At 40.8% G+C, this 15,561-nt stretch overlaps 1 long non-coding RNA gene across 2 annotated transcripts in view; it reads left to right on the top strand.

The window, feature by feature from the left end:
* The first annotated feature begins 2,344 nt into the window (after nt 1-2,344).
* LOC138258600 (uncharacterized) overlaps nt 2,345-15,561 on the top strand; it is a 35,833-nt gene continuing 22,616 nt past the window's right edge. The window contains exons 1-4 of one of the 2 annotated variants that reach the window (XR_011198444.1): nt 2,345-2,441; nt 6,545-6,566; nt 6,666-6,683; nt 13,911-13,979. This is a non-coding gene — a long non-coding RNA (uncharacterized lncRNA). Of the gene's footprint in view, nt 2,442-6,544; nt 6,567-6,665; nt 6,684-13,910; nt 13,980-15,561 lie in introns of those variants that run through there. The other variant, XR_011198443.1, reaches the window with a different exon arrangement.

Genomic DNA, 15,561 nt, shown 5'->3' with positions numbered 1-15,561 from the left:
TGATTTGTATCCAGCAATATGGAGTGCATATGTGAAGTCAGTACTTGGGTTGTGACTGATACATAGAGTGCAAGACCATTATCTCCATAGACACTCCCTTGTCATAATATTTTGATCATACCGGGAGCACCACTAATAAAGGGATGCTTAGGCATTTCAAGGTATTTTTGTCTTAAGACCCCCAGTAGGAAAATAGCCTAAGTGATCCCTGGAATATGATCAAGCCCATCGTGTTTTTTAGGGACCAGAATGAGACCCAAGGATGGAGCATGACACCAATAGGGTGTGTGAGGGTCTATCTAACAACACTAAGGTCTTGTATAAGTGACGCGGGTCAAGCTTCACTTTAGTTGTGTGTTTTATTCCAGTGTGACTACCTGGTTAACGATTAAAAATATAAGATCGTTTTTTTGGGAGGAAATTTTAAAAGGGATGACATATCCTATATTCTTGCCTCTCATTCTCTCCAAAGCACCATATTGATATCCGTGGGCTATCAGTTTTGTGGATGTACAGCACTTGGGGTGAGGTATCCTGTAACATGAATACTCAGGACGTAAACAGTAGTTCAAGAGTAGCCACATATGTGTCTGCTACAAAAACAGTATTAATGTTAAATCTACGCTAAAGTGAGAGTCTTGGAATTGCTCCTTGACATCCAACGCTATGACTTGAGACTTGCCGCGCTGTTGTCTCCAAGACAATCTGGAATATTCCCCTGGAAGATGATCACTTTATTCAGGGGGGTGCAGAATCCATGTGTTGACTCTACAACCTTTCTCAGATGAAATGCTGAAAAGGAATCGTGTGGGTCTTTTTAAACTGAAGGTCTTTTAATAGGCCATAAAGTTTGTCTCTTCAGATCAAAAACGTTGACAGTGAGTTCCTGACAGATGGAGTGGCTTTTGCTGTGACCTCTCAGATTACTGAGATGATTTAGGAAAAGGTACCACTACACCCAACTGACATTACTCAGAAGACCACTCAGATGCAGACTACAACTACGCCATCCTAGAAGAATAACCAGTTCTCCTGCAGTCCAGTTAAGCTGTTGTGTGTCCCTCCTTAAGTACCCCTGACACCACCCTTGCTTCATAGGCACCTGGAAGATGGGAACTTGCTCTGATGGCCACAGAGGATTGGGCCAGCAATAATCAACAAGAATTAGGAAAGAGATGGAGATGTGTTAGAGTTAGAAGAAACACAACAGACAACAATACCCTGCCTGGGGATCTCGAAAAACTTGTCTGAGGACCAGAGGTTTAAAGAAAACCTACTGCTGTTTAGGGGGAGCCTGAAAAACCACCCATTGAGAACCTCCCCGTAGGACCCTAATCTGTCCGCGAGCAACTTGAAGTCTTAAACCACACCCTTGCCTCACGGCTTGTCCTTATATTTCTGATTACCAGTATAGAGTGCACCACTGCCCGATAAACTAGTTTTACGCTTTATAAATAATAATATAAAGTTGAAGCAATAACCAACAGAGGTAGTAGATGTCATGAGAAAAAGCAATACTTATGTGCAGAAAGCAAGCTGCCTTTGTCAAGAAGACAACTCACGTATGTTCTGGTTCTCGTTTTTGTCATGATTACATATAAATAGATAGGTTTGGTGGCCGTATGGAGAAAGAGAGAGCAGCCTTGTGGCTTTGTCAGGGAAATGGGAACGTGGGACCGGGGTTATGCTGTCACCAGGTGATCTGAGTATATCATAAAACGAAGCAAGGAAAACAAAACCTCAAAAGAGCATTGTGCTCTGTTAGTTCATGTCAAACACGGTATTTATTGTTGGAGAAATGTACAGCGCTGTGCACTGATGTTCCTCTGTAATAAAGTGGTCGGCTTGAGTGCAGGCGTTTGTACAAGTCCCTGCTTGGTGATTGGTGGGACAGGCTAATATGGTTTCGGTGTACACATTGGGGATGTCTATGTAGCACCCCCTGAATGAAAATACCCTGGGACCACCCTAGGGTTCAGCACACTGAAATATCTGTGTCTGCAAAGACTGTGCAGGGGGCGAGGAGTAGGTAAAACATGATTGATAAACATGTGTATTATTCAATTTATGAATCAAGATCCCATCTTGCAGTGAAAGTAGCGTTGTTATGAGAGCTGGGGCACCCAACACACACAGGTTTCTGTCCACAGAGATCCGGATTGTCATTAAGGAAAGGCATATGATATATTCAGCAGCGTTTTTCTGTTTTTTTTCTACAAGGCTTCTCTTAGCCTCAGCCACATTATCTTAAAGGTTTGAAGTATAATCTTTTGAGGCTAATCCCTGCTTTTGACTTCATGCTTAAGAACTGCAGCATTAAAATCGCAAAATCACATTGTGGGAAGGCAGTGCACCTTCTGGAGGCCTAGAGAGAGCCGCTCTGTGGATTCCAATCTCTCACTGGTATACAGCCATGGGCTGCGGCACCTCGGTGGAAACAGGTGAGCAACTCTAATATTGGGGATAGTGGAATTATAGTGGCTCTCAGCTGGCACAAAGTGAAGTGGATAGAGAAAAAGTACCCAGAAAATGCTGAATGAAGCAGGATGTGCTAAAGGCAGCACAAATGCATGTCTGTACGCACGCATCATGCAGGTTGTAATTTGTAGATGTGGAAACCATATAGTGGTGGATTTAGCAGTCGTACTATTTGGCCTCGTGGTAGTTTTGGTCAGTAATCAGTAGCTCACTCGATTTCCTTAGGCCCTTATTACAAGGGTATGTTAAAGGGTGGGGTAGTTGCTGTACCCAATAACTGCCCATACCCTAAAGTGTGGTATTTACCTAGTGCAGTAAATACCTCTTGTTCTGAACTATTCTTTGTAAAATGAGGAATTACATGCTTAATCGGTGTTTTTTTGCGCCAAATTCCACATGTATCGGTATTTAACACACTTTTCTTCCGATAATTCTTGGCAGGATTGGCCAACAGAAATGTACCATGGGAAAACAGTATGTGTTGCAGTCATTACTGCATTAGTCAGAATCCAGATCCCAAACTTCTATTTGTACAGAGGCCGGGCTGTAGCCTCCAATTCGTAATCTGGGTAGTAGTAAATGAGATGCTGTGTAGTTGGTTTGATGGTAGTTGTAATAGTAATAGCAATATTGTTTAAAGTAAAAGACAATACGGTAGTGTTACTTTTGGTAGAAGTAGTAATTGTAATAGTGGTAGGCTTTAAAACGGTCAAATAGTAGTTGCTGCAGTAGTAGAAAAACAAGATGACATATTGTAAGTTTTGGTAGGAGTATTTGTAGTAATATTAGTAGTAGCAGTAGTTTTAGCTTTTGTACTAACAGTAATAGTAGCAAATTAAATAAAAGCCGTCGTTGTTACAGTAGGAGAAAAAGAAAATGAGAACTTGTTAGTTTAGTGGTAGTAGTATTATTTTAATGTCAGTTCATTGAATATCAATATGTTAGTGCTTCATTTAAACATGCACATAGTTCTAAAACTGTACTTTGCCTAGCTACTCCAGATATTTACATCATTTCACATTGATTTTCGGAGTTGAGCATATTAATTCATTCATGCATTCAACAATTGTCAATATAATATTCTCTTGCACCTTTCTTTACTAAAACCCCTGAATTTAGGATAGTTCTGGACATTCATAAAACTGTTGTACAAATGTTTCTTCCCATTTCTACCACGCTTTCACCCTCCCTTGTCGTTTGGATTGTATTTGACAGAGATCACCAGCCACCAGGTGGAGCAGATGCATATGAAAAATTTCAATGTTTTACTTTGTACAGGAATGTGCAGTTAGCCAAATATTCTTTCTTTCCATTAAAGCATGCATGTCCACTCCATATACCCAGCATCACCTTCCCAACCACACTAGTCATGATGGTCTTTAATAGCCCAGCTTTAATCTTCACATTCACACTTGCACATGCTTGTACAATATGTCACTAAACCTCATTCGAGTCTAAGTTTCCCAACAAACTGACCCATGAAGGAACACCATATTGTCTGGTCCCTTTAGCCTTCAGGTTGGTGGGCTACCTTCAAGTGCCAGCTGTACTAGTAAAAAGGCCTCCTCTTTAATGGCCACTAAAATAGAGAAGCCCAGATGGCTAGCTCTTTAGGTGACCACATTCGTAATTCATATCTAGAAGCTCCAGCCTGATAACTTTGATGCAGACTCAAGGAATCTTTTTACAGTGATGATTCAATTTATCGAACACAGTGTTCCCTACATGGAGCCACACTGGAGAACCTTGTACCACTGGACTTTGGATATTATATAGAAATGGTGCAAAAACAGTCAGTGCTAGAATTTTCCCTGCTGTCAAAAAGGACCATTGTAGAGCCCTAATTTTATGTCTCCGCTGGATGGTTAATGCTACTGCCTCAGCCTTCCTTATGGAAGTGTCAACACTGGCAATTTGAGCAGATGAGCTAGAGCATTGTAATCATTGCCTGTGTTTGTTTCACTTCTTATAGTGAGCTCCAGGTCAACCTGTTGTCAATCAACAAGCTGAAAAAGTGATAAATAACCGCAGACATTACCAGTTCTTGGTAAAGGAACCACTGGCATGGTTTTTAATTCTGATATTCAAATAGATAGTAGTGATTATAGTAGGAAAGTAAATCAGGTAGTGGTAATTTTGCCAGTAGAGGGAGTAGCAGTCTTGTAAGTGCTCAACAAAGATGTCACTTTGGTTCTAAGCACTACATGGGAATATTGTACATAATTATGGGATTCACAACTACATTTGCACTATGTAAAGTATTACTACAGTAGTACTACTTACTACGAAATGCAGTTCACAAACCTACAGGTAGCAAACTCCATCTTTTCTATATATGAGATCTCATCGACAGTGGCAGAGATATCTGCCACAGCGTCTCAGATCTCCACCAAAGTGACAGAGATCTCCACCTAGGTGCAAAATGTTCTAAGCAGTAACTTTGCACTTGTAAATCTGAGATCCACTCTTTGGTTTCATGGGGGTGGAGTCATGTAAGTCTACAGTTTGGAGTAAATGTATGCAAATGGTGAATGGCCGATAGTAGTACGTTTACTCCGAAGTGTAAGAGTGAAGTTTACCTGCGTGAACTGGCCCCTAGATACGTGTATGAGCAGAGATATCTTTTGTGCATTGGAGAAAGGACACAAGTAATAAGCTTTTGTAAATCTATTTTTAAAGTACTTTCATCTACACAATAGACACAAGCTTTAGCAATGCAATGGGTCTCGCCTTTGCTCAAGTTAGATCTATTGGCACTGTAAATTCCTAACTGGACTTTTCTTGCCATAAATTGAAAATGAAAAGTAAAACAGTTGACATAAGCGAGCCAGTTCAAAGTACCACAGCTGCCATGAGCATGAGCGTGAAGGAGAGACACAAAACAGAAAAGAGGTTCGCTTGCTGTCAAACGTATTGGCAAACGTGCAATCATCCATGTAACAGGTTATTGTCCAAGGCGGTAACAAAACCGCCCCAAGGACGGGCAAACGTAAATCATTTACCAATGGTAATAAAGGATTTTTGAAAGACAAGCCCATGAACGAGTGATAGTGGTGGGTGTAGCTAAAGGCCCACGGATAGATTGCAACAGGTCAAAGCGCTTGCGTGCGCGACCTGAAAAGGGCATACCAGTGTACCTCTAAGGAACCTGGGGAACACAAGTGTTCCATAGGGAATTCATTCAGAAATAACAAAGACACAGTGAAATAATGATAGTGTCACCTGTACATTTTGAAAATTCTGTTTTTTAATTTAGATATATACAGTTGTATTGCGCTTAGTGGTCCTTGTAGTCACACAAAAGCGAAATAAGTGAAGAAGCTGTGTACAAACAAAAAAGAAAATGAGAAGGAAATCCATTGTAGTTAGCAAGCCAACAAGGATAATAAGTGTAAATAAGTGGCATCTTTTTTCCGTAATCTAAATGATTGTATGAATGTTTCAGCCCATTCAAGTTGTGAATTCATAATCAGGGTGAGAATAATTGAAAGACCCAGAGCTCAAGTTGAATACATTGCTTCATCCAGCAGCCCCAAAATCAGGGCTCTTGTTCTTATGATTGCACTTGCAAATATTTAATTGTGTAAATCAGTGGTTTCCAACCTGGTTCCTGGGGGTCCACAAAGCCTCCTCTGGGGGTCTGCGGCTGCTTAGAAAATGTAATCATGTTAACAGATTAATAAAGTCTACATAAATAAAGTGGCTAAATGTATAATTGAAAATTTGTAAAATGTATTGTAAAATTAAATTAGTATCCCTAGATTGATTCGTGGGAGCTGCATATTTAACATTTGTGTATGTGTTTGATGGAATGCTTGTTTCTGTATTTTTTGTGTATTGTTTTGCGGTTCAAATCATGGACGATGTTTAGGTCTGGGTCCCTGGCTTCCCGTAATGACTCAATGGGGGGTCCCTGGTTCAGTGGGGGTCCCCAGGATCCAGTATTAATAAAGAGGGGGTCCACAGAAGTCAAAAGGCTGGAACCCACTGGTGTAAATCATATTGTTGAATCAAAAGAAATGCTGAATTTATTTTTCTAACTGAAAATGATGTGTCCTTGTTTCAGGAACAAGAGAATGCAGAGATAGGTAAGAAAAATAAAAGTATGTCACTGTTTAATAAGCCATGCTTTAACAGTGCTGTATGCAACTTATGGCAGTATTACCATTCTATTTTGTTCTGTCTAGGTTGGACAATGAAGACTGGTAAGAATGATAAAAACTTTCAAATAGGGGAGGATTATGTATCTTATTTTCACCCTGCTTACAGTAATAAGTGAGATGTATATCTTGTGTTACACACTGGAAGCATTGTATGACCAAATGTTGCCCTCCATGTAGCAGCAGCTCAAAGTAAAATGTATCTGCCCCCTTTAACGTGGTCTGAAGCGGCTACCAGCTGTGTACAGCGGTTTACTAAGGAATAAAAATGAATGAATGAATATTTCAATAAATAAACAAATAAATCTCTCTACCCAATCCGTACTCCATCCAACAAGTCACTGCAATATATGTATGTATTTTCGAGGTTAAAAAATCTTTCATGCCTCTACTCATTTGGCACGCCCACATCAGTTTGCTTTAGTGAAGTTATTCAATTGAGGGTGCGCTTTTAGGATTTTGCCACTGAGGTTTCACTTAAAGTCCTGTGCCGAAGTCATTGGGCTGAATAGCTGTCCTCTCTGTACGGTGTGTTGAACAGTAATCGCTGCATTATTTAATTTCTGCCATTTTTTGGCAGTGGTGGGTACCATTACTCACTTTTGGAAAGCAGCAGTGCTGGAAAGTAGGCGGATACCTTCGGATTCTGGTTCCATCTAATCTTTCTGGGCCAGAGCTGGGATCTGGCTGACCCAGGGAAATATGGTAAATTTGTCCTGGTGGTGTTATTTTCTGATTCTGGAACATAATTCAGCAGCGTTTGCACGTTATCTGCATCCCGTTGGAAGCGTGCAGTCAGCGAGGGGCTTTTTTATTTTCACTTCTAACTGGGCCCAAAACAAAGGCCTGTTTAAAGGGCCATAGGCTTTTCTTTTGTTTAAGTATCATCCCAGATGGGAGCCATCCGGAATCTAACACCTAGACCCCAGTGCAATGGAAGGAAACAAGGCATATAGCTCTTTACTTCACAAGTACCTTAGAGAAACTATAACTTGGTGGCAGGTTTTGGCTGCGCCGAATAGTCACGGCTCACAGGTGTTAAAGGGGATGGGGCGGTGCGTGGGGAGTGGGGGGGGGGGTGACAGGGAGCAGGGGGATGGCGGGAAGGAAAAAAAAATAATAATAACATTTTTAAAAATAAAAAATAAACTTACCTGAACGCCGTGCTCTGTCTTCCACCACTCCTCCGTCTCTGCTGCCTTCTGCTGCTTAGAGCAGCAATAGGATTGGCTGGGCGCACCCAGCCAGGACGCTCCCATGCAGACTGGGAGCCTCTGCAGGCTCTCTGTTGTGCTGGGCTGGAGAGAGCCCTGTGCGCATGTGTGTTGGGCCGGCCCAAGACGTCTGGCCAAATACACATGTGCTCTGAGGGGAGTGCTCCATGCACTCCCCTCAAGTGCTCGTCACCCCCGTGGCCCCGCCCCTTTTCAAGAAAAAGATAACAAACACAGTTTTGCCCTAATAGAGGAGCCACCCCTGGTGCCAAACCCCCCGTACAAGAGATGTGCTTGCACTGTAAGAATGCAAGATTTATCTGTGTGTATTTTACATAAGACAATGACGGTTATAAGGGGTAGGAATCACATATCAACATTATATGTTAGGAGCGCATAGGCCGAAGAAACACAAAGTTGGGATATGAAACATAACACAGTGATTGGGGTTGTGTGTACTGACGACTTTATTACTTCTCAAAGTACCCCCTTTCAATCTTAGATTAAAAACAGATCCAGAAAAAACATAAGGATCAAAACCCATGATATACAGTTTGCATGCAGCTCCTTGACGCTGGTAAATAGATCACAATGCTATATTAGTAGTAACAAAATGATCTCAGTGTCAAAAGTAGTAGCCCATCTACCTATCTACATAAAATTAATATCAGTGATCTGCATGTTACACAACATTCAGGATCATTTTAAGGATGTTGGGGCCTTGGGCCAGACGTATTTGGGGGCCTTTATTCAGACCATCTTAGATTTTTTGATCCAGTTCCAGCTCTTTCATGTCCTCTTTGGCCAGGTCGCTACATGTAATCTCTGTGCCATTCTCCCATTCCCCATAGACGAGGTCTTGTTTTGGTCTAAAAGGAACAATTTTTATTGATGTTGCATGAAACATTAACACATTTCTCTGCAAAATGTCTGTAATAGTTTTCACACATCACCCACATTAAAAATAAATGACAGGCAAAAGGCATCTAAAACAATCTGTTTAGGAATTTTTCAAGGTCATCACGCCAAGAGATAGCTCATTTATGACAACAAATTCTGCCTCAGAAAAGGACAATGATATTTATATGAATAAATATAAAATCATGCCGTACTCCACCTTAATGGACCAGTCTTAAAATGCGCTCCGGTTAGTTTATCTGAAGGCTCCCGGCAGAACATGAATAAAAAAAAGATATAGGTATTTAGTAGGAGAGCATTGCCCTCTAGTGGCTGACTAGTAGATACATCATGGGCGATTTAAAACAAGCATTGACATCAACCCTTTTGTTTGGTATTTGTATATTAGAAGAGGTTTCTACTTATAACAAGCTTCACTTGCACGACGAGCAGGTACTGACAGATGGCAACAGTGTGAGGTTTTCTCATATACACAGACTAGTTACAACACAGGTGGGCTATGCTCTCGCACGTAGAAGTGGTGCTGCCTATGCAATAGCAGTGCAGGCTTAACTCACAGGTAGAGAAAACTAATGGCGCAGACAGCAGCAGTGGATGCTCCCTTTCGCACTCTGAATCTGCATCATAGGCACTAGAGATGGCCAGAACGACGCAGGCTTGTGAAGGGTTAGGTCCCCCCCCCCCCCCCCCCCCCCCTATTCCCGCCACAAATATATCACGGGTGGGCGCCGCCGTGAAGAACAGTGACTTTTGGGTGAACATATAGGCGCTGAAAGTAGGGGTGGAGGAAGTAATGCAGCATCCCCAAAATAAGCGCGCCCGAATGAGCATTAAGGATGACTTTAAATTCTGCTTTTTATCGCACCACATTTGCTGTGGGTAAAAGACAGAGGTCAAATGTCAGACTAGTCTTCTGACAAATTGCTGTGTATTCCTTTACCGTGGAGACTGGTGTTTACTTTACTGTTCTCTGACTGCAAAAAGACAAGATTCTCTTAAGTGAAATATGTGACAATCTTCCTGGTGTTGTAAAGTGAAATATGTGTCACTCTTGCTGGTGTGAAAGGAAAGACTGTAGTATGTCGTTTATTTCTAACCCACAACAAAATTGAAATACATATAAATGAACTATACAAATATTACAAAATAAGCAAGCAGTCAGGAATGCACACATAAAGTGCTTTTTGTAATTATGGAGTGTGATGGAAATAACATTTTTAATTTTTAATTTGATCAGTATAAATCGAGACACTTACTTGTCAAAGGTCAAATGACAAATATTCGTTCAAATCCGATTTTCACACATTATTCTTTGTGTGCTTTATTGTTTTAGCAGTAAAAGTGTATGTCTGTGCAAATGTAGTGGTCATTTCAATGGAAAATCTGCTGTCTGTAAATTACAATATGCTACCACACCTTGCTTCAATAATACATTTGTGACAGTGTCCAAAATGCACCACTATCTACTCACCACACCCTTACAGCTCTGTTTCTGAATGTGCCTCTCATTTGCAGTCTTGTTTATTGTATGATGCTTGGATTTTTCACAATCCCTATGAGTACAGTGATATAACATAGATGGCACCATCCCCACTCTGAAAACTGTTCTAGCACCACTGGGTGAACATGCACCGGCCTTTGATTTCTGGGGTCTGGCACCCTGGATGTCGAGCACCGAGAACCTAAGCAACTTGATCCAAGAAAGCTGGCTCATAGGAGGCATCATGGAGATAGCACAGTCTTAGTGGACATCTCGGGCAAGGAACCCTCATCGAGAACATCATCAGATTTATATCTGCCGAAAGTACTTGCTTAAAGCAAGACACACATCCAGTGCATGTTAGAAAGAGCACCATAAGCAACAGAAAACAGGACGCACACAGCAGTCACAAAGAACTCAAATCTGGATTTAAGAGCCTGATGTGCCACACTAAGGGTGCAGGACCTAAGAGGCTCCACTTGAGGGTCAGGGTATCATTGAAGACTGGTCCAGATGCTGTTGGGAAGCCTGTTATGTCTATGAGGCTCAGATCTAGAGGCCACCAGACTAGCCCTTTGAGTCATGCAGAGGTCCTGGGTTGAAGACAGAGTTGCAGGGCCAGTTCTTCTTCCCCAGGTATGAGGGCAGCAGTTCATTTCACAGCAGCAGTCCCCCAGAATGGCAGTCCTTGTAGCAGCACAGCAGTCCTTCTTCCTGGCAGAGAATCCACATGTCCAGAAGTATACTGAAGTTCCGGTGCCTGGGGTGCGTATTTTATGCACAGTTTACTAAGGCAGCCCTTTAAAGTGCACAGATGCCCTGCCTTTCCTGCCCTAGCTCCAGTCTAACTACAGGGGGTATGCAGGCTTTGTGTGTAGATGTGACACAGCCTATTCAAGTGTAAAGTTGGGCCCAGCACTTCCCTCCCATCCTTACAGTGATAGCCCATCCAGTCACACATAAGCTCCCTTTGTGAGTGGCTGTGTAGTAGGAATACACAAAGCCAAACTGCCAACTACACCCAATCATGTAACCCAACAGATAGAGAGACTGCTGGCACCAAATGGCTAAGGCAAGAAAATGCAAACTTTCTTAAAGTGGCATTTTCAGAATTGCAATTTAAAATCCAACTTCACCATAAGTTAGAATTTTAAATTGCAGTTCCAGTGGCACCAAACACGAACTGGTTATCTATCCCTTTTTGGAAATTACACTTATAAAATGTAATAAGGCAACTCTAATGTTATCTTATGGAATAGATAGGCCTTGCAGTAGTGACAAACAAATGTAAGAGTTTTTCATTACTAAGACTTGTAAAACTTAAATGTACATGTCTAACGTTTTAAATACACAGCACCCTGCACTTCGGGCTTTCCAGGGTTTACCCTAGGGGTGACTTCTATGTGTTAAAAAGGATATTTTCAGCCTGGCAAAAGGTTTATTTTGTCAGGTAGAAATGCCAGGTTAAAACTGAACACCCAGGCTCTGCAATGGCAGGCCTGATACATGTTTAAAGGGCAACTGACGCTGGTGGCAGAATCAGTGTTGCAGCCCCACTATTAGCATTTAATTTACAGGCCTTGGACACAAGTAGTACCTCTTTACTAGGAATATACAAGTAAATTAAAGATGCAAATTGGGTATGTTGCCATGTTTTGAGCAGAGAGCACAAACACTTTAGCATTGGTAAGCAGTGGTAAAGTGGGCAGAGTACTAAAGCCAACACAAACATATTCAGCAAAAACAGGGGGAGTGACAGCAAATAGTTTGGGGATGACCCCGCAGAGAGGGCTAGATCCAACAGTTTGCACATCAAATTTGCACACCTAAAATCAGTAAAGACTAACATAAGTGTATAAATGTTGTGTAAAAATCACCCAAATACTTCGAGATTAGGCAGAAAGTTGTTCCTCAAAAGAGAAAAATAGTTCCTTTGGAGAACAAACAAAATACGGATTTGTTCCCTGAAAACTATATTGATTCAAGGACATAATTTGGGCGGACACCTAAATACAGAATGATAATGGTTTGTTTTTAGATAAACTGTCTTTTTCTGAATGCTACAGTGGAGTCAGGTGCCAAAAATGCTCGAGGAAATGCCCCTTGTGTTTACTTTCAGGTTGTTTTTAACACCCAATCCCAAATTTGTGTCTGTGCATTTGTGAATAAATTGAAAAGACGGTCTTTATCATCAATAATTTTGCACATAACCCTCTTCATTGCCCTGTTGCGCCTACACAATCTCCTCCAGATGGTACCTGGAACATATTGCATGTGGAAAAAGAAAGACCTGAACACTTTGCACTTTGCATGGCTCTACAGTTTGGCACAAACACAGTTCACAAAGTAAACACATAATTGGCAAATGTCAAGCAAGTTAATCTTTCTTCAAAGTCAGTAAAAGTCAGCAAATGGCATTCACTTCAGAAAGCTGAGCAGGAGATGTGTAACCATTGTTTCAGTAATACGTTTATAGATAAGCATTGTTTGCTGACGTATCCAGTGTTAGGAAGCCAGGATTCAGGTGGCAAACCTTCCTAGGGACAACAGACACGTGCTTGGAGGAAGGAAGTGAGGTATTGGAGCCAATTCTGAGCATAAGCCATTCAGACCCACAGACGCTTATGAATGGTAGTTAAAAATGCACTGGTGATGTGAGTCAGGTCATTGGAAAGTATCCATTAAAGAAACTTGCACCTTTTATCTTTCTATAACAAATCCTCACTGTGTAGCTCCTGTGCCATCTCATTTTACTTCATCAGTGTTCATAAATGATTAGTAGTGTGCTCGGTCATTCTCAAATAGGAAGGTTTTAATTTGTTTGTTGTATTTTTGCTAACTCGTGTCAAGGTCAATAGCAAACCTGCCCCTCATTGCGTGTTCTCTTTTATGTTACAGCTTACCAAATTCAAATAGTTCCACATGGTATCATCTAAAAGCACTTACCCTAATCCTCTGAACCTTAACCCCAGGTGGCTCAAATAGTTCTCTAAAAGCCTTCAAGTGGTTAGTCCTTACATCCAATCAGAGTTGTTTTTGTGAACTTTTAAAAACGGAAAATTTGCAAGGAAGGAAATCTCTATTCAAACACAACAACTAAATTGTTTCCATACCACACATGGAAGAGAAACCAGTAGTTTGTGGGTGGCTGATGTTATGTACTTAAACATTTATGTTTTGGAATAAAACACAGTAATCATGTTTGCCCAGATGCTCACCTCTGAATAATGCACTTTACTATTTCTATACATGAAAAATAACTATAAACTCACTGAATTCCACAAGTGTTATCGAGATCACTGACAACTGATAAAACATTATTTAAATTAGTGCTGAACTTATCGAGCTACCAAATGGTAGCATCCAGTATGGTTTCTGGATATCCGTAACTAACCAGTTTGCAGGAAAAGTCATAATTGCAAATCTCTTTGGAAATCATTGTGTTTGTTTATCTTTCTGAAAATCGAACCTGATTTTACTGTTCGGTGGCATAACCATAGCCATCCCAGTCAAACCTTTAGAAGACTAGCCTTGAATACAAAAATCTAGAATAAAAATATTTATTAAAATTGGGACGCCTTATTTTAAAAGAAAAACAGCAAATAACATTTTCCGCTTGACATCTTACTTCTCTCTCACTCACTGCTGTTGATGGAAAAGCCCTCCGACTCAGATCACGTATGTCCCTCAAAGCTCTGAGGATGAGGAGGATATACAGGAAGAGATGAGGTTGGTGATATTATTCTATTCTGTGGTAATCAATTTTGCTTTGGAACAAAAACATCCTTGCTTTTTAAATTCTTTTTTCCCTCCTTATTTTTTATTTTTTTCTGTGTTGCAGCATCTAAATATACTTTTAGCTTTTGTATTGAAAGTATATTTTCATAATGATGGAAGAGGTTTCTTTTTAAAAAAAAGTAACTTAAAAAACTTTTTTAATGGGAAATGTACAGATGCTTGTTATTTTTGTGATAATAAACATAGCTCTTTACAGGAGAATGGATCGTTCTGATTTTACGACTTCTGTCAACATATTCACACATATTATAATAGTCATGTTCATTATGTATTAACTGTCTTTTTTAATGGAGTAATTTGCACATTGCAAAATTGCTGACGGTAGTTGAGAAAATTGATAATTTATTGGATTCGACTGATCTGTTCAAATTTCATGTTTAGTATGTATAAAAAGTGAGCTCTGCATAACTTAATTGCTTCTAGACGGCCTCAAAGAGACAATATAGACATTGCGAGTAGATTTCATGTTTCTTCTCGGTTTACGGTTCACTGCACATGAGGTTACATACCAAGAGGTTATCTTTCGTGTAATATATGTATATATATATTTATAGTTAGGACCTAGTTTCTATAGAAAAAGCATTTGTTTTACCAGCCTATATCTTTGGCGCTGGATGACAAATCTTCATGACATTTTCCCAAAACATATGACGCTCACGTCAGCTGCTGTCTGGAACTTTTTGGGGTGATCCATCAAGCAGGAGCTGAGAAAAAGGGGCATGTTAATTTCCATAGGGGTTTTGAACAAGAATAGCAGCCGAACCACTTGACGTATTTACACCAAATTTGACAGAAAGCTAGCTATTAGTCTAGAAAGCTATCCTTTTGTGATTTAGTGTACATCCATTTAGTAGTTTTCTAGTTATTAAATAAAAAACACATTTGTATATATAGGGACACAGGTCATCCTTGGATCCTCCTCAGACCCTCCGCGGATTTGGAGGAAAAGCAAGTTTCCTGATTGCCTGGACGCAACTTGACAGAAAAGTTGTGGCCGCCATTTTGTTTCTCCCATTGCCTGGGGGTGGGGAGAAACAGTGTAAAAACATACAAGGGGTCAGGATACCTGTATCCTGACCCCATAGGACACATGGAGGGGTCCTAATGGTCATATACAGATTAGGACCATCCGAAATGGCATATTTTCAGGGACCCTCACTGAACTCATGATGAGGTAAAGTAACAGGAGTGCTTTCTCACTGCAGGACAGTACCTAGAGGCAGGGAGGGACAGACAGTGAGTAGGGAACTGGAAAGTCAGCAGGGGAAGCTCTCAAGACAACACAAGAACAACTAACAAGAAAGTAAAAGAGGGGATCTGACAAACAAACAAGTGTAAATGATAGTTTGTCTGCACCTTGCAAGTAATCTGTCTGTGAGGTGAAAAGATCTTAAAAGAAAGCACAGAGCAAATTACTATCACAGAGTTTAAGGAGACACCCAACAGCTGTTATGGAAAAAGAGAACTGGGTGGATCTCCGTGCCAGAGGCACAAGGCCTCAGAAACACACTGG

This window comes from Pleurodeles waltl, chromosome 9 (genome assembly GCF_031143425.1).
Source record: "Pleurodeles waltl isolate 20211129_DDA chromosome 9, aPleWal1.hap1.20221129, whole genome shotgun sequence".
In the NCBI taxonomy this organism is placed as follows: domain Eukaryota; kingdom Metazoa; phylum Chordata; class Amphibia; order Caudata; family Salamandridae; genus Pleurodeles; species Pleurodeles waltl.
The sequence above is the reverse complement of the archived record's forward strand: the minus strand, read 5'-3'. Positions and strand labels throughout refer to the sequence as shown.